General features: G+C 46.7%; 21 non-coding genes across 21 annotated transcripts; all 21 read left to right on the forward strand.

The window, feature by feature from the left end:
* The first annotated feature begins 774 nt into the window (after positions 1-774).
* LOC144801016 (U5 spliceosomal RNA) lies at positions 775-890 on the forward strand. Its single transcript, XR_013604893.1, has one exon. It is a non-coding gene; the product is annotated as a U5 spliceosomal RNA (small nuclear RNA).
* Positions 891-1,823: 933 nt separating this feature from the next.
* Positions 1,824-1,939, forward strand: LOC144800946 (U5 spliceosomal RNA). Its single transcript, XR_013604824.1, has one exon. It is a non-coding gene; the product is annotated as a U5 spliceosomal RNA (small nuclear RNA).
* A 933-nt stretch (positions 1,940-2,872) lies between these two features.
* Positions 2,873-2,987, forward strand: LOC144800620 (U5 spliceosomal RNA). Its single transcript, XR_013604512.1, has one exon. It is a non-coding gene; the product is annotated as a U5 spliceosomal RNA (small nuclear RNA).
* Positions 2,988-3,920: 933 nt separating this feature from the next.
* LOC144800622 (U5 spliceosomal RNA) lies at positions 3,921-4,035 on the forward strand. The gene has a single exon (XR_013604514.1). It is a non-coding gene; the product is annotated as a U5 spliceosomal RNA (small nuclear RNA).
* A 933-nt stretch (positions 4,036-4,968) lies between these two features.
* On the forward strand, positions 4,969-5,084 carry LOC144801017 (U5 spliceosomal RNA). The gene has a single exon (XR_013604894.1). It is a non-coding gene; the product is annotated as a U5 spliceosomal RNA (small nuclear RNA).
* A 933-nt stretch (positions 5,085-6,017) lies between these two features.
* On the forward strand, positions 6,018-6,133 carry LOC144800929 (U5 spliceosomal RNA). Its single transcript, XR_013604808.1, has one exon. It is a non-coding gene; the product is annotated as a U5 spliceosomal RNA (small nuclear RNA).
* A 933-nt stretch (positions 6,134-7,066) lies between these two features.
* Positions 7,067-7,182, forward strand: LOC144801018 (U5 spliceosomal RNA). Its single transcript, XR_013604895.1, has one exon. It is a non-coding gene; the product is annotated as a U5 spliceosomal RNA (small nuclear RNA).
* A 933-nt stretch (positions 7,183-8,115) lies between these two features.
* LOC144800947 (U5 spliceosomal RNA) lies at positions 8,116-8,231 on the forward strand. The gene has a single exon (XR_013604825.1). It is a non-coding gene; the product is annotated as a U5 spliceosomal RNA (small nuclear RNA).
* A 933-nt stretch (positions 8,232-9,164) lies between these two features.
* On the forward strand, positions 9,165-9,279 carry LOC144801244 (U5 spliceosomal RNA). Its single transcript, XR_013605099.1, has one exon. It is a non-coding gene; the product is annotated as a U5 spliceosomal RNA (small nuclear RNA).
* Positions 9,280-10,214: 935 nt separating this feature from the next.
* LOC144800522 (U5 spliceosomal RNA) lies at positions 10,215-10,329 on the forward strand. Its single transcript, XR_013604418.1, has one exon. It is a non-coding gene; the product is annotated as a U5 spliceosomal RNA (small nuclear RNA).
* Positions 10,330-11,262: 933 nt separating this feature from the next.
* Positions 11,263-11,377, forward strand: LOC144800893 (U5 spliceosomal RNA). The gene has a single exon (XR_013604774.1). It is a non-coding gene; the product is annotated as a U5 spliceosomal RNA (small nuclear RNA).
* A 933-nt stretch (positions 11,378-12,310) lies between these two features.
* Positions 12,311-12,425, forward strand: LOC144800644 (U5 spliceosomal RNA). Its single transcript, XR_013604535.1, has one exon. It is a non-coding gene; the product is annotated as a U5 spliceosomal RNA (small nuclear RNA).
* Positions 12,426-13,360: 935 nt separating this feature from the next.
* LOC144801255 (U5 spliceosomal RNA) lies at positions 13,361-13,475 on the forward strand. The gene has a single exon (XR_013605111.1). It is a non-coding gene; the product is annotated as a U5 spliceosomal RNA (small nuclear RNA).
* Positions 13,476-14,410: 935 nt separating this feature from the next.
* Positions 14,411-14,525, forward strand: LOC144800523 (U5 spliceosomal RNA). Its single transcript, XR_013604419.1, has one exon. It is a non-coding gene; the product is annotated as a U5 spliceosomal RNA (small nuclear RNA).
* A 930-nt stretch (positions 14,526-15,455) lies between these two features.
* LOC144801086 (U5 spliceosomal RNA) lies at positions 15,456-15,569 on the forward strand. Its single transcript, XR_013604962.1, has one exon. It is a non-coding gene; the product is annotated as a U5 spliceosomal RNA (small nuclear RNA).
* Positions 15,570-16,500: 931 nt separating this feature from the next.
* Positions 16,501-16,614, forward strand: LOC144801022 (U5 spliceosomal RNA). The gene has a single exon (XR_013604899.1). It is a non-coding gene; the product is annotated as a U5 spliceosomal RNA (small nuclear RNA).
* Positions 16,615-17,544: 930 nt separating this feature from the next.
* On the forward strand, positions 17,545-17,661 carry LOC144801027 (U5 spliceosomal RNA). The gene has a single exon (XR_013604904.1). It is a non-coding gene; the product is annotated as a U5 spliceosomal RNA (small nuclear RNA).
* A 933-nt stretch (positions 17,662-18,594) lies between these two features.
* Positions 18,595-18,709, forward strand: LOC144800459 (U5 spliceosomal RNA). The gene has a single exon (XR_013604360.1). It is a non-coding gene; the product is annotated as a U5 spliceosomal RNA (small nuclear RNA).
* Positions 18,710-19,642: 933 nt separating this feature from the next.
* LOC144800623 (U5 spliceosomal RNA) lies at positions 19,643-19,757 on the forward strand. Its single transcript, XR_013604515.1, has one exon. It is a non-coding gene; the product is annotated as a U5 spliceosomal RNA (small nuclear RNA).
* A 933-nt stretch (positions 19,758-20,690) lies between these two features.
* On the forward strand, positions 20,691-20,805 carry LOC144801266 (U5 spliceosomal RNA). The gene has a single exon (XR_013605122.1). It is a non-coding gene; the product is annotated as a U5 spliceosomal RNA (small nuclear RNA).
* A 935-nt stretch (positions 20,806-21,740) lies between these two features.
* On the forward strand, positions 21,741-21,855 carry LOC144800524 (U5 spliceosomal RNA). The gene has a single exon (XR_013604420.1). It is a non-coding gene; the product is annotated as a U5 spliceosomal RNA (small nuclear RNA).
* The last annotated feature ends 675 nt before the right edge of the window (positions 21,856-22,530 follow it).

Consider the following 22,530-nt stretch of genomic DNA (forward strand, 5'->3'; position numbering starts at 1 on the left):
AGCTTGTGCAGTGCATGAGATTGCTTTTCGTGACTATCTTGGAATTTCACGATAGCAGGCAGTATGTTTTCTCCTCTCTTAATATTCCTGCTGTCAGAGGCCAGACGTCACCCTCCTTTTTCAAGGTGGCACCTAGACTCACGCTGTGCTTTTCATAGGGTTTGCCCGTTATTTGTGCCCGTTAGAGGTGCCCCATAGAGGTTGGCCAATCCTGAGTCGGTGCCCTGAGAGGGTGGCCAATCATGAGTCAGATTCCTCTCAGGTACACTTGAAGCGGCACGCCAGTCCTGTTTCATGTGCCTCTAGCCTAGACAGATATATACTTCTATATTCAGGTTTAATGAAAGTACGTGCGAAAAAGGGACTTAAAGTGCATGGCTATGTGCAGAGCACAGTGGTGGCTCACAGCCTATCGATTGGAAGGATGGTGTGGAAAGCGTAAAATCGCTGGGGGACAAAAGTCCTACAGTGTCACTTCACCTAAAGCCTGATGCACGCTTCCCGTTCCCCTTGCCCAGCAGCCGCAACGCCTCCTAATGAGCTGAGGTGTGTACAGAAAAGAATTTGCATATTTCCAGACAGACGCATGGGAACTGTCCACCTTTTTGATTTTCTGTGCTTTGAGCAGAGACTCTGAAAATTGGGCCTGCTTCCCTCACTGGCCTGGTTCTTGTCCTCTTTCTTAGAGCCTAAAAATACCTCTCAGGTCCTCACCCTCGCAATGACGGGGTCTTTGATGTGGTGCCACTTACCCCCAGAGAGCCATATTCTAACTTACTCTGGTTTCTCTTCAAAACGAAAAAATTCTTTCGCCTTTTACTAAAGATTTCCGTGGAGAGGAACATTTACGAGGTTATTCAATTTTTTTAAGCCTTACCACAGGTGAGGCTGTTTATCGTGTGTTTAAAAGAAAAGCATTAGAAATTGGGGAATATCTGCCAGTTGTCTGCTGCTGTTTTTTGGGGACATGAGCTTAGGTGTTTTATTCCTGAACTCTCTGCTTGCTCATTTGCATAGACAGAGTGCAGGAGAGGTGCATCATGGGAAAGAGCTTGTACAGTGCATGAGATTGCTTTTCGTGACTATCTTGGAATTTCACGATAGCAGGCAGTATGTTTTCTCCTCTCTTAATATTCCTGCTGTCAGAGGCCAGACGTCACCCTCCTTTTTCAAGGTGGCACCTAGACTCACGCTGTGCTTTTCATAGGGCTTGCCCGTTATTTGTGCATGTTAGAGGTGCCCCATAGAGGTTGGCCAATCCTGAGTCGGTGCCCTGAGAGGGTGGCCAATCCTGAGTCAGATTCCTCTCAGGTACACTTGAAGCGGCACGCCAGTCCTGTTTCATGTGCCTCTAGCCTAGACAGATATATACTTCTATATTCAGGTTTAATGAAAGTACGTGCGAAAAAGGGACTTAAAGTGCATGGCTATGTGCAGAGCACAGTGGTGGCTCACAGCCTAACGATTGGAAGGATGGTGTGGAAAGCGTAAAATCGCTGGGGGACAAAAGTCAAACAGTGCCACTTCACCTAAAGCCTGATGCACGCTTCCCGTTCCCCTTGCCCAGCAGCCGCAACGCCTCCTAATGAGCTGAGGTGTGTACAGAAAAGAATTTGCATATTCCCAGACAGACGCATGGGAACTGTCCACCTTTTTGATTTTCTGTGCTTTGAGCAGAGACTCTGAAATTTGGGCCTGCTTCCCTCACCGGCCTGGTTCTTGTCCTCTTTCTTAGATTTTGAAAATACCTCTCAGGTCCTCACCCTCGCAATGACGGGGTCTTTGATGTGGTGCCACTTACCCCCAGAGAGCCATATTCTAACTTACTCTGGTTTCTCTTCAAAACGAAAAAATTCTTTCGCCTTTTACTAAAGATTTCCGTGGAGAGGAACATTTACGAGTTTATTCAATTTTTTTAAGCCTTACCACAGGTGAGGCTGTTTATCGTGTGTTTAAAAGAAAAGCATTAGAAATTGGGGAATATCTGCGAGTTGTCTGCTGCTGTTTTTTGGGGACATGAGCTTAGGTGTTTTATTCCTGAACTCTCTGCTTGCTCATTTGCATAGACAGAGTGCAGGAGAGGTGCATCATGGGAAAGAGCTTGTGCAGTGCATGAGATTGCTTTTCGTGACTATCTTGGAATTTCACGATAGCAGGCAGTATGTTTTCTCCTCTCTTAATATTCCTGCTGTCAGAGGCCAGACGTCACCCTCCTTTTTCAAGGTGGCACCTAGACTCACGCTGTGCTTTTCATAGGGTTTGCCCGTTATTTGTGCCCGTTAGAGGTGCCCCATAGAGGTTGGCCAATCCTGAGGCGGTGCCCTGAGAGGGTGGCCAATCATGAGTCAGATTCCTCTCAGGTACACTTGAAGCGGCACGCCAGTCCTGTTTCATGTGCCTCTAGCCTAGACAGATATATACTTCTATATTCAGGTTTAATGAAAGTACGTGCGAAAAAGGGACTTAAAGTGCATGGCTATGTGCAGAGCACAGTGGTGGCTCACAGCCTATCGATTGGAAGGATGGTGTGGAAAGCGTAAAATCGCTGGGGGACAAAAGTCCTACAGTGTCACTTCACCTAAAGCCTGATGCACGCTTCCCGTTCCCCTTGCCCAGCAGCCGCAACGCCTCCTAATGAGCTGAGGTGTGTACAGAAAAGAATTTGCATATTTCCAGACAGACGCATGGGAACTGTCCACCTTTTTGATTTTCTGTGCTTTGAGCAGAGACTCTGAAAATTGGGCCTGCTTCCCTCACTGGCCTGGTTCTTGTCCTCTTTCTTAGAGCCTAAAAATACCTCTCAGGTCCTCACCCTCGCAATGACGGGGTCTTTGATGTGGTGCCACTTACCCCCAGAGAGCCATATTCTAACTTACTCTGGTTTCTCTTCAAAACGAAAAAATCTTTCGCCTTTTACTAAAGATTTCCGTGGAGAGGAACATTTACGAGGTTATTCAATTTTTTTAAGCCTTACCACAGGTGAGGCTGTTTATCGTGTGTTTAAAAGAAAAGCATTAGAAATTGGGGAATATCTGCCAGTTGTCTGCTGCTGTTTTTTGGGGACATGAGCTTAGGTGTTTTATTCCTGAACTCTCTGCTTGCTCATTTGCATAGACAGAGTGCAGGAGAGGTGCATCATGGGAAAGAGCTTGTACAGTGCATGAGATTGCTTTTCGTGACTATCTTGGAATTTCACGATAGCAGGCAGTATGTTTTCTCCTCTCTTAATATTCCTGCTGTCAGAGGCCAGACGTCGCCCTCCTTTTTCAAGGTGGCACCTAGACTCACGCTGTGCTTTTCATAGGGCTTGCCCATTATTTGTGCCCGTTAGAGGTGCCCCATAGAGGTTGGCCAATCCTGAGTCGGTGCCCTGAGAGGGTGGCCAATCCTGAGTCAGATTCCTCTCAGGTACACTTGAAGCGGCACGCCAGTCCTGTTTCATGTGCCTCTAGCCTAGACAGATATATACTTCTATATTCAGGTTTAATGAAAGTACGTGCGAAAAAGGGACTTAAAGTGCATGGCTATGTGCAGAGCACAGTGGTGGCTCACAGCCTAACGATTGGAAGGATGGTGTGGAAAGCGTAAAATCGCTGGGGGACAAAAGTCCTACAGTGCCACTTCACCTAAAGCCTGATGCACTCTTCCCGTTCCCCTTGCCCAGCAGCCGCAATGCCTCCTAATGAGCTGAGGTGTGTACAGAAAGGAATTTGCATATTCCCAGACAGACTCATGGGAACTGTCCACCTTTTTGATTTTCTGTGCTTTGAGCAGAGACTCTGAAATTTGGGCCTGCTTCCCTCACCGGCCTGGTCCTTGTCCTCTTTCTTAGATTTTGAAAATACCTCTCAGGTCCTCACCCTCGCAATGACGGGGTCTTTGATGTGGTGCCACTTACCCCCAGAGAGCCATATTCTATCTTACTCTGGTTTCTCTTCAAAACGAAAAAATCTTTCGCCTTTTACTAAAGATTTCCGTGGAGAGGAACATTTACGAGGTTATTCAATTTTTTTAAGCCTTACCACAGGTGAGGCTGTTTATCGTGTGTTTAAAAGAAAAGCATTAGAAATTGGGGAATATCTGCCAGTTGTCTGCTGCTGTTTTTTGGGGACATGAGCTTAGGTGTTTTATTCCTGAACTCTCTGCTTGCTCATTTGCATAGACAGAGTGCAGGAGAGGTGCATCATGGGAAAGAGCTTGTACAGTGCATGAGATTGCTTTTCGTGACTATCTTGGAATTTCACGATAGCAGGCAGTATGTTTTCTCCTCTCTTAATATTCCTGCTGTCAGAGGCCAGACGTCGCCCTCCTTTTTCAAGGTGGCACCTAGACTCACGCTGTGCTTTTCATAGGGCTTGCCCATTATTTGTGCCCGTTAGAGGTGCCCCATAGAGGTTGGCCAATCCTGAGTCGGTGCCCTGAGAGGGTGGCCAATCCTGAGTCAGATTCCTCTCAGGTACACTTGAAGCGGCACGCCAGTCCTGTTTCATGTGCCTCTAGCCTAGACAGATATATACTTCTATATTCAGGTTTAATGAAAGTACATGCGAAAAAGGGACTTAAAGTGCATGGCTATGTGCAGAGCACAGTGGTGGCTCACAGCCTATCAATTGGAAGGATGGTGTGGAAAGCGTAAAATCGCTGGGGGACAAAAGTCCTACAGTGTCACTTCACCTAAAGCCTGATGCACGCTTCCCGTTCCCCTTGCCCAGCAGCCGCAACGTCTCCTAATGAGCTGAGGTGTGTACAGAAAAGAATTTGCATATTTCCAGACAGACGCATGGGAACTGTCCACCTTTTTGATTTTCTGTGCTTTGAGCAGAGACTCTGAAAATTGGGCCTGCTTCCCTCACTGGCCTGGTTCTTGTCCTCTTTCTTAGAGCCTAAAAATACCTCTCAGGTCCTCACCCTCGCAATGACGGGGTCTTTGATGTGGTGCCACTTACCCCCAGAGAGCCATATTCTAACTTACTCTGGTTTCTCTTCAAAACGAAAAAATTCTTTCGCCTTTTACTAAAGATTTCCGTGGAGAGGAACATTTACGAGGTTATTCAATTTTTTTAAGCCTTACCACAGGTGAGGCTGTTTATCGTGTGTTTAAAAGAAAAGCATTAGAAATTGGGGAATATCTGCCAGTTGTCTGCTGCTGTTTTTTGGGGACATGAGCTTAGGTGTTTTATTCCTGAACTCTCTGCTTGCTCATTTGCATAGACAGAGTGCAGGAGAGGTGCATCATGGGAAAGAGCTTGTACAGTGCATGAGATTGCTTTTCGTGACTATCTTGGAATTTCACGATAGCAGGCAGTATGTTTTCTCCTCTCTTAATATTCCTGCTGTCAGAGGCCAGACGTCACCCTCCTTTTTCAAGGTGGCACCTAGACTCACGCTGTGCTTTTCATAGGGCTTGCCCGTTATTTGTGCATGTTAGAGGTGCCCCATAGAGGTTGGCCAATCCTGAGTCGGTGCCCTGAGAGGGTGGCCAATCCTGAGTCAGATTCCTCTCAGGTACACTTGAAGCGGCACGCCAGTCCTGTTTCATGTGCCTCTAGCCTAGACAGATATATACTTCTATATTCAGGTTTAATGAAAGTACGTGCGAAAAAGGGACTTAAAGTGCATGGCTATGTGCAGAGCACAGTGGTGGCTCACAGCCTAACGATTGGAAGGATGGTGTGGAAAGCGTAAAATCGCTGGGGGACAAAAGTCAAACAGTGCCACTTCACCTAAAGCCTGATGCACGCTTCCCGTTCCCCTTGCCCAGCAGCCGCAACGCCTCCTAATGAGCTGAGGTGTGTACAGAAAAGAATTTGCATATTCCCAGACAGACGCATGGGAACTGTCCACCTTTTTGATTTTCTGTGCTTTGAGCAGAGACTCTGAAATTTGGGCCTGCTTCCCTCACCGGCCTGGTTCTTGTCCTCTTTCTTAGATTTTGAAAATACCTCTCAGGTCCTCACCCTCGCAATGACGGGGTCTTTGATGTGGTGCCACTTACCCCCAGAGAGCCATATTCTAACTTACTCTGGTTTCTCTTCAAAACGAAAAAATTCTTTCGCCTTTTACTAAAGATTTCCGTGGAGAGGAACATTTACGAGTTTATTCAATTTTTTTAAGCCTTACCAATGGTGAGGCTGTTTATCGTGTGTTTAAAAGAAAAGCATTAGAAATTGGGGAATATCTGCGAGTTGTCTGCTGCTGTTTTTTGGGGACATGAGCTTAGGTGTTTTATTCCTGAACTCTCTGCTTGCTCATTTGCATAGACAGAGTGCAGGAGAGGTGCATCATGGGAAAGAGCTTGTGCAGTGCATGAGATTGCTTTTCGTGACTATCTTGGAATTTCACGATAGCAGGCAGTATGTTTTCTCCTCTCTTAATATTCCTGCTGTCAGAGGCCAGACGTCACCCTCCTTTTTCAAGGTGGCACCTAGACTCACGCTGTGCTTTTCATAGGGTTTGCCCGTTATTTGTGCCCGTTAGAGGTGCCCCATAGAGGTTGGCCAATCCTGAGTCGGTGCCCTGAGAGGGTGGCCAATCATGAGTCAGATTCCTCTCAGGTACACTTGAAGCGGCACGCCAGTCCTGTTTCATGTGCCTCTAGCCTAGACAGATATATACTTCTATATTCAGGTTTAATGAAAGTACGTGCGAAAAAGGGACTTAAAGTGCATGGCTATGTGCAGAGCACAGTGGTGGCTCACAGCCTATCGATTGGAAGGATGGTGTGGAAAGCGTAAAATCGCTGGGGGACAAAAGTCCTACAGTGTCACTTCACCTAAAGCCTGATGCACGCTTCCCGTTCCCCTTGCCCAGCAGCCGCAACGCCTCCTAATGAGCTGAGGTGTGTACAGAAAAGAATTTGCATATTTCCAGACAGACGCATGGGAACTGTCCACCTTTTTGATTTTCTGTGCTTTGAGCAGAGACTCTGAAAATTGGGCCTGCTTCCCTCACTGGCCTGGTTCTTGTCCTCTTTCTTAGAGCCTAAAAATACCTCTCAGGTCCTCACCCTCGCAATGACGGGGTCTTTGATGTGGTGCCACTTACCCCCAGAGAGCCATATTCTAACTTACTCTGGTTTCTCTTCAAAACGAAAAAATTCTTTCGCCTTTTACTAAAGATTTCCGTGGAGAGGAACATTTACGAGGTTATTCAATTTTTTTAAGCCTTACCACAGGTGAGGCTGTTTATCGTGTGTTTAAAAGAAAAGCATTAGAAATTGGGGAATATCTGCCAGTTGTCTGCTGCTGTTTTTTGGGGACATGAGCTTAGGTGTTTTATTCCTGAACTCTCTGCTTGCTCATTTGCATAGACAGAGTGCAGGAGAGGTGCATCATGGGAAAGAGCTTGTACAGTGCATGAGATTGCTTTTCGTGACTATCTTGGAATTTCACGATAGCAGGCAGTATGTTTTCTCCTCTCTTAATATTCCTGCTGTCAGAGGCCAGACGTCACCCTCCTTTTTCAAGGTGGCACCTAGACTCACGCTGTGCTTTTCATAGGGCTTGCCCGTTATTTGTGCATGTTAGAGGTGCCCCATAGAGGTTGGCCAATCCTGAGTCGGTGCCCTGAGAGGGTGGCCAATCCTGAGTCAGATTCCTCTCAGGTACACTTGAAGCGGCACGCCAGTCCTGTTTCATGTGCCTCTAGCCTAGACAGATATATACTTCTATATTCAGGTTTAATGAAAGTACGTGCGAAAAAGGGACTTAAAGTGCATGGCTATGTGCAGAGCACAGTGGTGGCTCACAGCCTAACGATTGGAAGGATGGTGTGGAAAGCGTAAAATCGCTGGGGGACAAAAGTCAAACAGTGCCACTTCACCTAAAGCCTGATGCACGCTTCCCGTTCCCCTTGCCCAGCAGCCGCAACGCCTCCTAATGAGCTGAGGTGTGTACAGAAAAGAATTTGCATATTCCCAGACAGACGCATGGGAACTGTCCACCTTTTTGATTTTCTGTGCTTTGAGCAGAGACTCTGAAATTTGGGCCTGCTTCCCTCACCGGCCTGGTTCTTGTCCTCTTTCTTAGATTTTGAAAATACCTCTCAGGTCCTCACCCTCGCAATGACGGGGTCTTTGATGTGGTGCCACTTACCCCCAGAGAGCCATATTCTAACTTACTCTGGTTTCTCTTCAAAACGAAAAAATTCTTTCGCCTTTTACTAAAGATTTCCGTGGAGAGGAACATTTACGAGTTTATTCAATTTTTTTAAGCCTTACCACAGGTGAGGCTGTTTATCGTGTGTTTAAAAGAAAAGCATTAGAAATTGGGGAATATCTGCGAGTTGTCTGCTGCTGTTTTTTGGGGACATGAGCTTAGGTGTTTTATTCCTGAACTCTCTGCTTGCTCATTTGCATAGACAGAGTGCAGGAGAGGTGCATCATGGGAAAGAGCTTGTGCAGTGCATGAGATTGCTTTTCGTGACTATCTTGGAATTTCACGATAGCAGGCAGTATGTTTTCTCCTCTCTTAATATTCCTGCTGTCAGAGGCCAGACGTCACCCTCCTTTTTCAAGGTGGCACCTAGACTCACGCTGTGCTTTTCATAGGGCTTGCCCGTTATTTGTGCCCGTTAGAGGTGCCCCATAGAGGTTGGCCAATCCTGAGTCGGTGCCCTGAGAGGGTGGCCAATCATGAGTCAGATTCCTCTCAGGTACACTTGAAGCGGCACGCCAGTCCTGTTTCATGTGCCTCTAGCCTAGACAGATATATACTTCTATATTCAGGTTTAATGAAAGTACGTGCGAAAAAGGGACTTAAAGTGCATGGCTATGTGCAGAGCACAGTGGTGGCTCACAGCCTATCGATTGGAAGGATGGTGTGGAAAGCGTAAAATCGCTGGGGGACAAAAGTCCTACAGTGTCACTTCACCTAAAGCCTGATGCACGCTTCCCGTTCCCCTTGCCCAGCAGCCGCAACGCCTCCTAATGAGCTGAGGTGTGTACAGAAAAGAATTTGCATATTTCCAGACAGACGCATGGGAACTGTCCACCTTTTTGATTTTCTGTGCTTTGAGCAGAGACTCTGAAAATTGGGCCTGCTTCCCTCACTGGCCTGGTTCTTGTCCTCTTTCTTAGAGCCTAAAAATACCTCTCAGGTCCTCACCCTCGCAATGACGGGGTCTTTGATGTGGTGCCACTTACCCCCAGAGAGCCATATTCTAACTTACTCTGGTTTCTCTTCAAAACGAAAAAATCTTTCGCCTTTTACTAAAGATTTCCGTGGAGAGGAACATTTACGAGTTTATTCAATTTTTTTAAGCCTTACCACAGGTGAGGCTGTTTATCGTGTGTTTAAAAGAAAAGCATTAGAAATTGGTGAATATATCTGCGAGTTGTCTGCTGCTGTTTTTTGGGGACATGAGCTTAGGTGTTTTATTCCTGAACTCTCTGCTTGCTCATTTGCATCGACAGAGTGCAGGAGAGGTGCATCATGGGAAAGAGCTTGTGCAGTGCATGAGATTGCTTTTCGTGACTATCTTGGAATTTCACGATAGCAGGCAGTATGTTTTCTCCTCTCTTAATATTCCTGCTGTCAGAGGCCAGACGTCACCCTCCTTTTTCAAGGTGGCACCTAGACTCACGCTGTGCTTTTCATAGGGCTTGCCCGTTATTTGTGCATGTTAGAGGTGCCCCATAGAGGTTGGCCAATCCTGAGTCGGTGCCCTGAGAGGGTGGCCAATCCTGAGTCAGATTCCTCTCAGGTACACTTGAAGCGGCACGCCAGTCCTGTTTCATGTGCCTCTAGCCTAGACAGATATATACTTCTATATTCAGGTTTAATGAAAGTACGTGCGAAAAAGGGACTTAAAGTGCATGGCTATGTGCAGAGCACAGTGGTGGCTCACAGCCTAACGATTGGAAGGATGGTGTGGAAAGCGTAAAATCGCTGGGGGACAAAAGTCCTACAGTGCCACTTCACCTAAAGCCTGATGCACGCTTCCCGTTCCCCTTGCCCAGCAGCCGCAACGCCTCCTAATGAGCTGAGGTGTGTACAGAAAAGAATTTGCATATTCCCAGACAGACGCATGGGAACTGTCCACCTTTTTGATTTTCTGTGCTTTGAGCAGAGACTCTGAAATTTGGGCCTGCTTCCCTCACCGGCCTGGTTCTTGTCCTCTTTCTTAGATTTTGAAAATACCTCTCAGGTCCTCACCCTCGCAATGACGGGGTCTTTGATGTGGTGCCACTTACCCCCCGAGAGCCATATTCTAACTTACTCTGGTTTCTCTTCAAAACGAAAAAATCTTTCGCCTTTTACTAAAGATTTCCGTGGAGAGGAACATTTACGAGTTTATTCAATTTTTATAAGCCTTACCACAGGTGAGGATGTTTATCGTGTGTTTAAAAGGAAAGCATTAGAAATTGGGGAATATCTGCCAGTTGTCTGCTGCTGTTTTTTGGGGACATGAGCTTAGGTGTTTTATTCCTGAACTCTCTGCTTGCTCATTTGCATAGACAGAGTGCAGGAGAGGTGCATCATGGGAAAGAGCTTGTACAGTGCATGAGATTGCTTTTCGTGACTATCTTGGAATTTCACGATAGCAGGCAGTATGTTTTCTCCTCTCTTAATATTCCTGCTGTCAGAGGCCAGACGTCGCCCTCCTTTTTCAAGGTGGCACCTAGACTCACGCTGTGCTTTTCATAGGGCTTGCCCATTATTTGTGCCCGTTAGAGGTGCCCCATAGAGGTTGGCCAATCCTGAGTCGGTGCCCTGAGAGGGTGGCCAATCCTGAGTCAGATTCCTCTCAGGTACACTTGAAGCGGCACGCCAGTCCTGTTTCATGTGCCTCTAGCCTAGACAGATATATACTTCTATATTCAGGTTTAATGAAAGTACGTGCGAAAAAGGGACTTAAAGTGCATGGCTATGTGCAGAGCACAGTGGTGGCTCACAGCATATCGATTGGAAGGATGGTGTGGAAAGCGTAAAATCGCTGGGGGACAAAAGTCCTACAGTGTCACTTCACCTAAAGCCTGATGCACGCTTCCCGTTCCCCTTGCCCAGCATCCGCAACGTCTCCTAATGAGCTGAGGTGTGTACAGAAAAGAATTTGCATATTTCCAGACAGACGCATGGGAACTGTCCACCTTTTTGATTTTCTGTGCTTTGAGCAGAGACTCTGAAAATTGGGCCTGCTTCCCTCACTGGCCTGGTTCTTGTCCTCTTTCTTAGAGCCTAAAAATACCTCTCAGGTCCTCACCCTCGCAATGACGGGGTCTTTGATGTGGTGCCACTTACCCCCAGAGAGCCATATTCTAACTTACTCTGGTGTCTCTTCAAAACGAAAAAATCTTTCGCCTTTTACTAAAGATTTCCGTGGAGAGGAACATTTACGAGGTTATTCAATTTTTTTAAGCCTTACCACAGGTGAGGCTGTTTATCGTGTGTTTAAAAGAAAAGCATTAGAAATTGGGGAATATCTGCCAGTTGTCTGCTGCTGTTTTTTGGGGACATGAGCTTAGGTGTTTTATTCCTGAACTCTCTGCTTGCTCATTTGCATAGACAGAGTGCAGGAGAGGTGCATCATGGGAAAGAGCTTGTACAGTGCATGAGATTGCTTTTCGTGACTATCTTGGAATTTCACGATAGCAGGCAGTATGTTTTCTCCTCTCTTAATATTCCTGCTGTCAGAGGCCAGACGTCGCCCTCCTTTTTCAAGGTGGCACCTAGACTCACGCTGTGCTTTTCATAGGGCTTGCCCATTATTTGTGCCCGTTAGAGGTGCCCCATAGAGGTTGGCCAATCCTGAGTCGGTGCCCTGAGAGGGTGGCCAATCCTGAGTCAGATTCCTCTCAGGTACACTTGAAGCGGCACGCCAGTCCTGTTTCATGTGCCTCTAGCCTAGACAGATATATACTTCTATATTCAGGTTTAATGAAAGTACATGCGAAAAAGGGACTTAAAGTGCATGGCTATGTGCAGAGCACAGTGGTGGCTCACAGCCTATCAATTGGAAGGATGGTGTGGAAAGCGTAAAATCGCTGGGGGACAAAAGTCCTACAGTGTCACTTCACCTAAAGCCTGATGCACGCTTCCCGTTCCCCTTGCCCAGCAGCCGCAACGTCTCCTAATGAGCTGAGGTGTGTACAGAAAAGAATTTGCATATTTCCAGACAGACGCATGGGAACTGTCCACCTTTTTGATTTTCTGTGCTTTGAGCAGAGACTCTGAAAATTGGGCCTGCTTCCCTCACTGGCCTGGTTCTTGTCCTCTTTCTTAGAGCCTAAAAATACCTCTCAGGTCCTCACCCTCGCAATGACGGGGTCTTTGATGTGGTGCCACTTACCCCCAGAGAGCCATATTCTAACTTACTCTGGTTTCTCTTCAAAACGAAAAAATCTTTTGCCTTTTACTAAAGATTTCCGTGGAGAGGAACATTTATGAGTTTATTCAATTTTTTTAAGCCTTACCACAGGTGAGGCTGTTTATCGTGTGTTTAAAAGAAAAGCATTAGAAATTGGTGAATATATCTGCGAGTTGTCTGCTGCTGTTTTTTGGGGACATGAGCTTAGGTGTTTTATTCCTGAACTCTCTGCTTGCTCATTTGCATCGACAGAGTGCAGGAGAGGTGCATCATGGGAAAGAGCTTGTGCAGTGCATGAGATTGCTTTTCGTGACTATCTTGGAATTTCACGATAGCAGGCAGTATGTTTTCTCCTCTCTTAATATTCCTGCTGTCAGAGGCCAGACGTCACCCTCCTTTTTCAAGGTGGCACCTAGACTCACGCTGTGCTTTTCATAGGGCTTGCCCGTTATTTGTGCATGTTAGAGGTGCCCCATAGAGGTTGGCCAATCCTGAGTCGGTGCCCTGAGAGGGTGGCCAATCCTGAGTCAGATTCCTCTCAGGTACACTTGAAGCGGCACGCCAGTCCTGTTTCATGTGCCTCTAGCCTAGACAGATATATACTTCTATATTCAGGTTTAATGAAAGTACGTGCGAAAAAGGGACTTAAAGTGCATGGCTATGTGCAGAGCACAGTGGTGGCTCACAGCCTATCGATTGGAAGGATGGTGTGGAAAGCGTAAAATCGCTGGGGGACAAAAGTCCTACAGTGTCACTTCACCTAAAGCCTGATGCACGCTTCCCGTTCCCCTTGCCCAGCAGCCGCAACGCCTCCTAATGAGCTGAGGTGTGTACAGAAAAGAATTTGCATATTTCCAGACAGACGCATGGGAACTGTCCACCTTTTTGATTTTCTGTGCTTTGAGCAGAGACTCTGAAAATTGGGCCTGCTTCCCTCACTGGCCTGGTTCTTGTCCTCTTTCTTAGAGCCTAAAAATACCTCTCAGGTCCTCACCCTCGCAATGACGGGGTCTTTGATGTGGTGCCACTTACCCCCAGAGAGCCATATTCTAACTTACTCTGGTTTCTCTTCAAAACGAAAAAATCTTTCGCCTTTTACTAAAGATTTCCGTGGAGAGGAACATTTACGAGTTTATTCAATTTTTTTAAGCCTTACCACAGGTGAGGCTGTTTATCGTGTGTTTAAAAGAAAAGCATTAGAAATTGGTGAATATATCTGCGAGTTGTCTGCTGCTGTTTTTTGGGGACATGAGCTTAGGTGTTTTATTCCTGAACTCTCTGCTTGCTCATTTGCATCGACAGAGTGCAGGAGAGGTGCATCATGGGAAAGAGCTTGTGCAGTGCATGAGATTGCTTTTCGTGACTATCTTGGAATTTCACGATAGCAGGCAGTATGTTTTCTCCTCTCTTAATATTCCTGCTGTCAGAGGCCAGACGTCACCCTCCTTTTTCAAGGTGGCACCTAGACTCACGCTGTGCTTTTCATAGGGCTTGCCCGTTATTTGTGCATGTTAGAGGTGCCCCATAGAGGTTGGCCAATCCTGAGTCGGTGCCCTGAGAGGGTGGCCAATCCTGAGTCAGATTCCTCTCAGGTACACTTGAAGCGGCACGCCAGTCCTGTTTCATGTGCCTCTAGCCTAGACAGATATATACTTCTATATTCAGGTTTAATGAAAGTACGTGCGAAAAAGGGACTTAAAGTGCATGGCTATGTGCAGAGCACAGTGGTGGCTCACAGCCTAACGATTGGAAGGATGGTGTGGAAAGCGTAAAATCGCTGGGGGACAAAAGTCCTACAGTGCCACTTCACCTAAAGCCTGATGCACGCTTCCCGTTCCCCTTGCCCAGCAGCCGCAACGCCTCCTAATGAGCTGAGGTGTGTACAGAAAAGAATTTGCATATTCCCAGACAGACGCATGGGAACTGTCACCTTTTTGATTTTCTGTGCTTTGAGCAGAGACTCTGAAATTTGGGCCTGCTTTCCCTCACCGGCCTGGTTCTTGTCCTCTTTCTTAGATTTTGAAAATACCTCTCAGGTCCTCACCCTCGCAATGACGGGGTCTTTGATGTGGTGCCACTTACCCCCCGAGAGCCATATTCTAACTTACTCTGGTTTCTCTTCAAAACGAAAAAATCTTTCGCCTTTTACTAAAGATTTCCGTGGAGAGGAACATTTACGAGTTTATTCAATTTTTATAAGCCTTACCACAGGTGAGGATGTTTATCGTGTGTTTAAAAGGAAAGCATTAGAATTGGGGAATATCTGCCAGTTGTCTGCTGCTGTTTTTTGGGGACATGAGCATTAGGTGTTTTATTCCTGAACTCTCTGCTTGCTCATTTGCATAGACAGAGTGCAGGAGAGGTGCATCATGGGAAAGAGCTTGTACAGTGCATGAGATTGCTTTTCGTGACTATCTTGGAATTTCACGATAGCAGGCAGTATGTTTTCTCCTCTCTTATATTCCTGCTGTCAGAGGCCAGACGTCGCCCTCCTTTTTCAAGGTGGCACCTAGACTCACGCTGTGCTTTTCATAGGCTTGCCCATTATTTGTGCCCGTTAGAGGTGCCCCATAGAGGTTGGCCATCCTGAGTCGGTGCCCTGAGAGGTGGCCAATCCTGAGTCAGATTCCTCTCAGGTACACTTGAAGCGGCACGCCAGTCCTGTTTCATGTGCCTCTAGCCTAGACAATATATACTTCTATATTCAGGTTTAATGAAAGTACGTGCGAAAAAGGGACTTAAAGTGCATGGCTATGTGCAGAGCACAGTGGTGGCTCACAGCATATCGATTGGAAAGGATGGTGTGGAAAGCGTAAAATCGCTGGGGGACAAAAAGTCCTACAGTGTCACTTCACCTAAAGCCTGATGCACGCTTCCCGTTCCCCTTGCCCAGCATCCGCAACGTCTCCTAATGAGCTGAGGTGTGTACAGAAAAGAATTTGCATATTTCCAGACAGACGCATGGGAACTGTCCACCTTTTTGATTTTCTGTGCTTGGAGCAGAGACTCTGAAAATTGGGCCTGCTTCCCTCACTGGCCTGGTTCTTGTCCTCTTTCTTAGAGCCTAAAAATACCTCTCAGGTCCTCACCCTCGCAATGACGGGGTCTTTTGATGTGGTGCCACTTACCCCAGAGAGCCATATTCTAACTTACTCTGGTGTCTCTTCAAAACGAAAAAATCTTTCGCCTTTAACTAAAGATTTCCGTGAGAGGAACATTTACGAGGTTATTCAATTTTTTTAAGCCTTACCACAGGTGAGGCTGTTTATCGGTGTTTAAAGAAAAGCATTAGAAATTGGGGAATATCTGCCAGTTGTCTGCTGCTGTTTTTTGGGGACATGAGCTTAGGTGTTTTTATTCCTGAACTCTCTGCTTGCTCATTTGCATAGACAGAGTGCAGGAGAGGTGCATCATGGGAAAGAGCTTGTACAGTGCATGAGATTGCTTTTCGTGACTATCTTGGATTTCACGATAGCAGGCAGTATGTTTTCTCCTCTCTTAATATTCCTGCTGTCAGAGGCCAGACGTCGCCCTCCTTTTTCAAGGTGGCACCTAGACTCACGCTGTGCTTTTCATAGGGCTTGCCCATTATTTGTGCCCGTTAGAGGTGCCCCATAGAGGTTGGCCAATCCTGAGTCGGTGCCCTGAGAGGGTGGCCAATCCTGAGTCAGATTCCTCTCAGGTACACTTGAAGCGGCACGCCAGTCCTGTTTCATGTGCCTCTAGCCTAGACAGATATATACTTCTATATTCAGGTTTAATGAAAGTACATGCGAAAAAGGGACTTAAAGTGCATGGCTATGTGCAGAGCACAGTGGTGGCTCACAGCCTATCAATTGGAAGGATGGTGTGGAAAGCGTAAAATCGCTGGGGGACAAAAGTCCTACAGTGTCACTTCACCTAAAGCCTGATGCACGCTTCCCGTTCCCCTTGCCCAGCAGCCGCAACGTCTCCTAATGAGCTGAGGTGTGTACAGAAAAGAATTTGCATATTTCCAGAACAGACGCATGGGAACTGTCCACCTTTTTGATTTTCTGTGCTTTGAGCAGAGACTCTGAAAATTGGGCCTGCTTCCCTCACTGGCCTGGTTCTTGTCCTCTTTCTTAGAGCCTAAAAATACCTCTCAGGTCCTCACCCTCGCATGACGGGGTCTTTGAGGTGGTGCCACTTACCCCCAGAGAGCCATATTCTAACTTACTCTGGTTTCTCTTCAAAACGAAAAAAATCTTTTGCCTTTTACTAAAGATTTCCGTGGAGAGGAACATTTATGAGTTTATTCAATTTTTTAAGCCTTACCACATGTGAGGGCCTGTTTATCGTGTGTTTAAAAGAAAAGCATTAGAAATTGGTGAATATATCTGCGAGTTGTCTGCTGCTGTTTTTTGGGGACAGAGCTTAGGTGTTTTATTCCTGACTCTCTGCTTGCTCATTTGCATCGACAGAGTGCAGGGAGAGGTGCATCATGGGAAAGAGCTTGTGCAGTGCATGAGATTGCTTTTCGTGACTATCTTGGAATTTCACGATAGCAGGCAGTATGTTTTCTCTCTCTTAATATTCCTGCTGTCAGAGGCCAGACGTCACCCTCCTTTTTCAAGGTGGCACCTAGCTCACGCTGTGCTTTTCATAGGGCTTGCCCGTTATTTGTGCATGTTAGAGGTGCCCCATAGAGGTTGGCCAATCCTGAGTCGGTGCCCTGAGAGGGTGGCCAATCCTGAGTCAGATTCCTCTCAGGTACACTTGAAGCGGCACGCCAGTCCTGTTTCATGTGCCTCTAGCCTAGACAGATATATACTTCTATATTCAGGTTTAATGAAAGTACTGCGAAAAAGGACTTAAAGTGCATGGCTATGTGCAGAGCACAGTGGTGGCTCACAGCCTAACGATTGGAAGGATGGTGTGGAAAGCGTAAATCGCTGGGGGACAAAAGCTACAGTGCCACTTCACCTAAAGCCTGATGCACGCTTCCCGTTCCCCTTGCCCAGCAGCCGCAACGCCTCCTAATGAGCTGAGGTGTGTACAGAAAAGAATTTGCATATTCCCAGACAGACGCATGGGAACTGTCCACCTTTTTGATTTTCTGTGCTTTGAGCAGAGACTCTGAAATTTGGGCCTGCTTCCCTCACCGGCCTGGTTCTTGTCCTCTTTCTTAGATTTTGAAAATACCTCTCAGGTCCTCACCCTCGCAATGACGGGGTCTTTGATGTGGTGCCACTTACCCCCAGAGAGCCATATTCTAACTTACTCTGGTTTCTCTTCAAAACGAAAAAAATTCTTTCGCCTTTTACTAAAGATTTCCGTGGAGAGGAACATTTGCGAGTTTATTCAATTTTTTTAAGCCTTACCACAGGTGAGGCTGTTTATCGTGTGTTTAAAAGAAAAGCATTAGAAATTGGGGAATATCTGCGAGTTGTCTGCTGCTGTTTTTTGGGGACATGAGCTTAGGTGTTTTATTCCTGAACTCTCTGCTTGCTCATTTGCATAGACAGAGTGCAGGAGAGGTGCATCATGGGAAAGAGCTTGTGCAGTGCATGAGATTGCTTTTCGTGACTATCTTGGAATTTCACGATAGCAGGCAGTATGTTTTCTCCTCTCTTAATATTCCTGCTGTCAGAGGCCAGACGTCACCCTCCTTTTTCAAGGTGGCACCTAGACTCACGCTGTGCTTTTCATAGGGCTTGCCCGTTATTTGTGCATGTTAGAGGTGCCCCATAGAGGTTCGCCAATCCTGAGTCGGTGCCCTGAGAGGGTGGCCAATCTTGAGTCAGATTCCTCTCAGGTACACTTGAAGCGGCACGCCAGTCCTGTTTCATGTGCCTCTAGCCTAGACAGATATATACTTCTATATTCAGGTTTAATGAAAGTACGTGCGAAAAAGGGACTTAAAGTGCATGGCTATGTGCAGAGCACAGTGGTGGCTCACAGCCTAACGATTGGAAGGATGGTGTGGAAAGCGTAAAATCGCTGGGGGACAAAAGTCCTACAGTGCCACTTCACCTAAAGCCTGATGCACGCTTCCCGTTCCCCTTGCCCAGCAGCCGCAACGCCTCCTAATGAGCTGAGGTGTGTACAGAAAAGAATTTGCATATTCCCAGACAGACGCATGGGAACTGTCCACCTTTTTGATTTTCTGTGCTTTGAGCAGAGACTCTGAAATTTGGGCCTGCTTCCCTCACCGGCCTGGTTCTTGTCCTCTTTCTTAGATTTTGAAAATACCTCTCAGGTCCTCACCCTTGCAATGACGGGGTCTTTGATGTGGTGCCACTTACCCCCCGAGAGCCATATTCTAACTTACTCTGGTTTCTCTTCAAAACGAAAAAATCTTTCGCCTTTTACTAAAGATTTCCGTGGAGAGGAACATTTACGAGTTTATTCAATTTTTTTAAGCCTTACCACAGGTGAGGATGTTTATCGTGTGTTTAAAAGAAAAGCATTAGAAATTGGGGAATATCTGCCAGTTGTCTGCTGCTGTGTTTTGGGGACATGAGCTTAGGTGTTTTATTCCTGAACTCTCTGCTTGCTCATTTGCATAGACAGAGTGCAGGAGAGGTGCATCATGGGAAAGAGCTTGTACAGTGCATGAGATTGCTTTTCGTGACTATCTTGGAATTTCACGATAGCAGGCAGTATGTTTTCTCCTCTCTTAATATTCCTGCTGTCAGAGGCCAGACGTCGCCCTCCTTTTTCAAGGTGGCACCTAGACTCACGCTGTGCTTTTCATAGGGCTTGCCCATTATTTGTGCCCGTTAGAGGTGCCCCATAGAGGTTGGCCAATCCTGAGTCGGTGCCCTGAGAGGGTGGCCAATCCTGAGTCAGATTCCTCTCAGGTACACTTGAAGCGGCACGCCAGTCCTGTTTCATGTGCCTCTAGCCTAGACAGATATATACTTCTATATTCAGGTTTAATGAAAGTACGTGCGAAAAAGGGACTTAAAGTGCATGGCTATGTGCAGAGCACAGTGGTGGCTCACAGCCTATCGATTGGAAGGATGGTGTGGAAAGCGTAAAATCGCTGGGGGACAAAAGTCCTACAGTGTCACTTCACCTAAAGCCTGATGCACGCTTCCCGTTCCCCTTGCCCAGCAGCCGCAACGTCTCCTAATGAGCTGAGGTGTGTACAGAAAAGAATTTGCATATTTCCAGACAGACGCATGGGAACTGTCCACCTTTTTGATTTTCTGTGCTTTGAGCAGAGACTCTGAAAATTGGGCCTGCTTCCCTCACTGGCCTGGTTCTTGTCCTCTTTCTTAGAGCCTAAAAATACCTCTCAGGTCCTCACCCTCGCAATGACGGGGTCTTTGATGTGGTGCCACTTACCCCCAGAGAGCCATATTCTAACTTACTCTGGTTTCTCTTCAAAACGAAAAAATCTTTCGCCTTTTACTAAAGATTTCCGTGGAGAGGAACATTTACGAGGTTATTCAATTTTTTTAAGCCTTACCACAGGTGAGGCTGTTTATCGTGTGTTTAAAAGAAAAGCATTAGAAATTGGGGAATATCTGCCAGTTGTCTGCTGCTGTTTTTTGGGGACATGAGCTTAGGTGTTTTATTCCTGAACTCTCTGCTTGCTCATTTGCATAGACAGAGTGCAGGAGAGGTGCATCATGGGAAAGAGCTTGTACAGTGCATGAGATTGCTTTTCGTGACTATCTTGGAATTTCACGATAGCAGGCAGTATGTTTTCTCCTCTCTTAATATTCCTGCTGTCAGAGGCCAGACGTCGCCCTCCTTTTTCAAGGTGGCACCTAGACTCACGCTGTGCTTTTCATAGGGCTTGCCCATTATTTGTGCCCGTTAGAGGTCCCCCATAGAGGTTGGCCAATCCTGAGTCGGTGCCCTGAGAGGGTGGCCAATCCTGAGTCAGATTCCTCTCAGGTACACTTGAAGCGGCACGCCAGTCCTGTTTCATGTGCCTCTAGCCTAGACAGATATATACTTCTATATTCAGGTTTAATGAAAGTACATGCGAAAAAGGGACTTAAAGTGCATGGCTATGTGCAGAGCACAGTGGTGGCTCACAGCCTATCGATTGGAAGGATGGTGTGGAAAGCGTAAAATCGCTGGGGGACAAAAGTCCTACAGTGTCACTTCACCTAAAGCCTGATGCACGCTTCCCGTTCCCCTTGCCCAGCAGCCGCAACGCCTCCTAATGAGCTGAGGTGTGTACAGAAAAGAATTTGCATATTTCCAGACAGACGCATGGGAACTGTCCACCTTTTTGATTTTCTGTGCTTTGAGCAGAGACTCTGAAAATTGGGCCTGCTTCCCTCACTGGCCTGGTTCTTGTCCTCTTTCTTAGAGCCTAAAAATACCTCTCAGGTCCTCACCCTCGCAATGACGGGGTCTTTGATGTGGTGCCACTTACCCCCAGAGAGCCATATTCTAACTTACTCTGGTTTCTCTTCAAAACGAAAAAATCTTTCGCCTTTTACTAAAGATTTCCGTGGAGAGGAACATTTACGAGTTTATTCAATTTTTTTAAGCCTTACCACAGGTGAGGCTGTTTATCGTGTGTTTAAAAGAAAAGCATTAGAAATTGGTGAATATATCTGCGAGTTGTCTGCTGCTGTTTTTTGGGGACATGAGCTTAGGTGTTTTATTCCTGAACTCTCTGCTTGCTCATTTGCATCGACAGAGTGCAGGAGAGGTGCATCATGGGAAAGAGCTTGTGCAGTGCATGAGATTGCTTTTCGTGACTATCTTGGAATTTCACGATAGCAGGCAGTATGTTTTCTCCTCTCTTAATATTCCTGCTGTCAGAGGCCAGACGTCACCCTCCTTTTTCAAGGTGGCACCTAGACTCACGCTGTGCTTTTCATAGGGCTTGCCCGTTATTTGTGCATGTTAGAGGTGCCCCATAGAGGTTGGCCAATCCTGAGTCGGTGCCCTGAGAGGGTGGCCAATCCTGAGTCAGATTCCTCTCAGGTACACTTGAAGCGGCACGCCAGTCCTGTTTCATGTGCCTCTAGCCTAGACAGATATATACTTCTATATTCAGGTTTAATGAAAGTACGTGCGAAAAAGGGACTTAAAGTGCATGGCTATGTGCAGAGCACAGTGGTGGCTCACAGCCTAACGATTGGAAGGATGGTGTGGAAAGCGTAAAATCGCTGGGGGACAAAAGTCCTACAGTGCCACTTCACCTAAAGCCTGATGCACGCTTCCCGTTCCCCTTGCCCAGCAGCCGCAACGCCTCCTAATGAGCTGAGGTGTGTACAGAAAAGAATTTGCATATTCCCAGACAGACGCATGGGAACTGTCCACCTTTTTGATTTTCTGTGCTTTGAGCAGAGACTCTGAAATTTGGGCCTGCTTCCCTCACCGGCCTGGTTCTTGTCCTCTTTCTTAGATTTTGAAAATACCTCTCAGGTCCTCACCCTCGCAATGACGGGGTCTTTGATGTGGTGCCACTTACCCCCCGAGAGCCATATTCTAACTTACTCTGGTTTCTCTTCAAAACGAAAAAATCTTTCGCCTTTTACTAAAGATTTCCGTGGAGAGGAACATTTACGAGTTTATTCAATTTTTATAAGCCTTACCACAGGTGAGGATGTTTATCGTGTGTTTAAAAGGAAAGCATTAGAAATTGGGGAATATCTGCCAGTTGTCTGCTGCTGTTTTTTGGGGACATGAGCTTAGGTGTTTTATTCCTGAACTCTCTGCTTGCTCATTTGCATAGACAGAGTGCAGGAGAGGTGCATCATGGGAAAGAGCTTGTACAGTGCATGAGATTGCTTTTCGTGACTATCTTGGAATTTCACGATAGCAGGCAGTATGTTTTCTCCTCTCTTAATATTCCTGCTGTCAGAGGCCAGACGTCGCCCTCCTTTTTCAAGGTGGCACCTAGACTCACGCTGTGCTTTTCATAGGGCTTGCCCATTATTTGTGCCCGTTAGAGGTGCCCCATAGAGGTTGGCCAATCCTGAGTCGGTGCCCTGAGAGGGTGGCCAATCCTGAGTCAGATTCCTCTCAGGTACACTTGAAGCGGCACGCCAGTCCTGTTTCATGTGCCTCTAGCCTAGACAGATATATACTTCTATATTCAGGTTTAATGAAAGTACGTGCGAAAAAGGGACTTAAAGTGCATGGCTATGTGCAGAGCACAGTGGTGGCTCACAGCATATCGATTGGAAGGATGGTGTGGAAAGCGTAAAATCGCTGGGGGACAAAAGTCCTACAGTGTCACTTCACCTAAAGCCTGATGCACGCTTCCCGTTCCCCTTGCCC

This window comes from Lissotriton helveticus, chromosome 12 (assembly GCF_964261635.1).
Source record: "Lissotriton helveticus chromosome 12, aLisHel1.1, whole genome shotgun sequence".
NCBI classification, from domain to species: domain Eukaryota; kingdom Metazoa; phylum Chordata; class Amphibia; order Caudata; family Salamandridae; genus Lissotriton; species Lissotriton helveticus.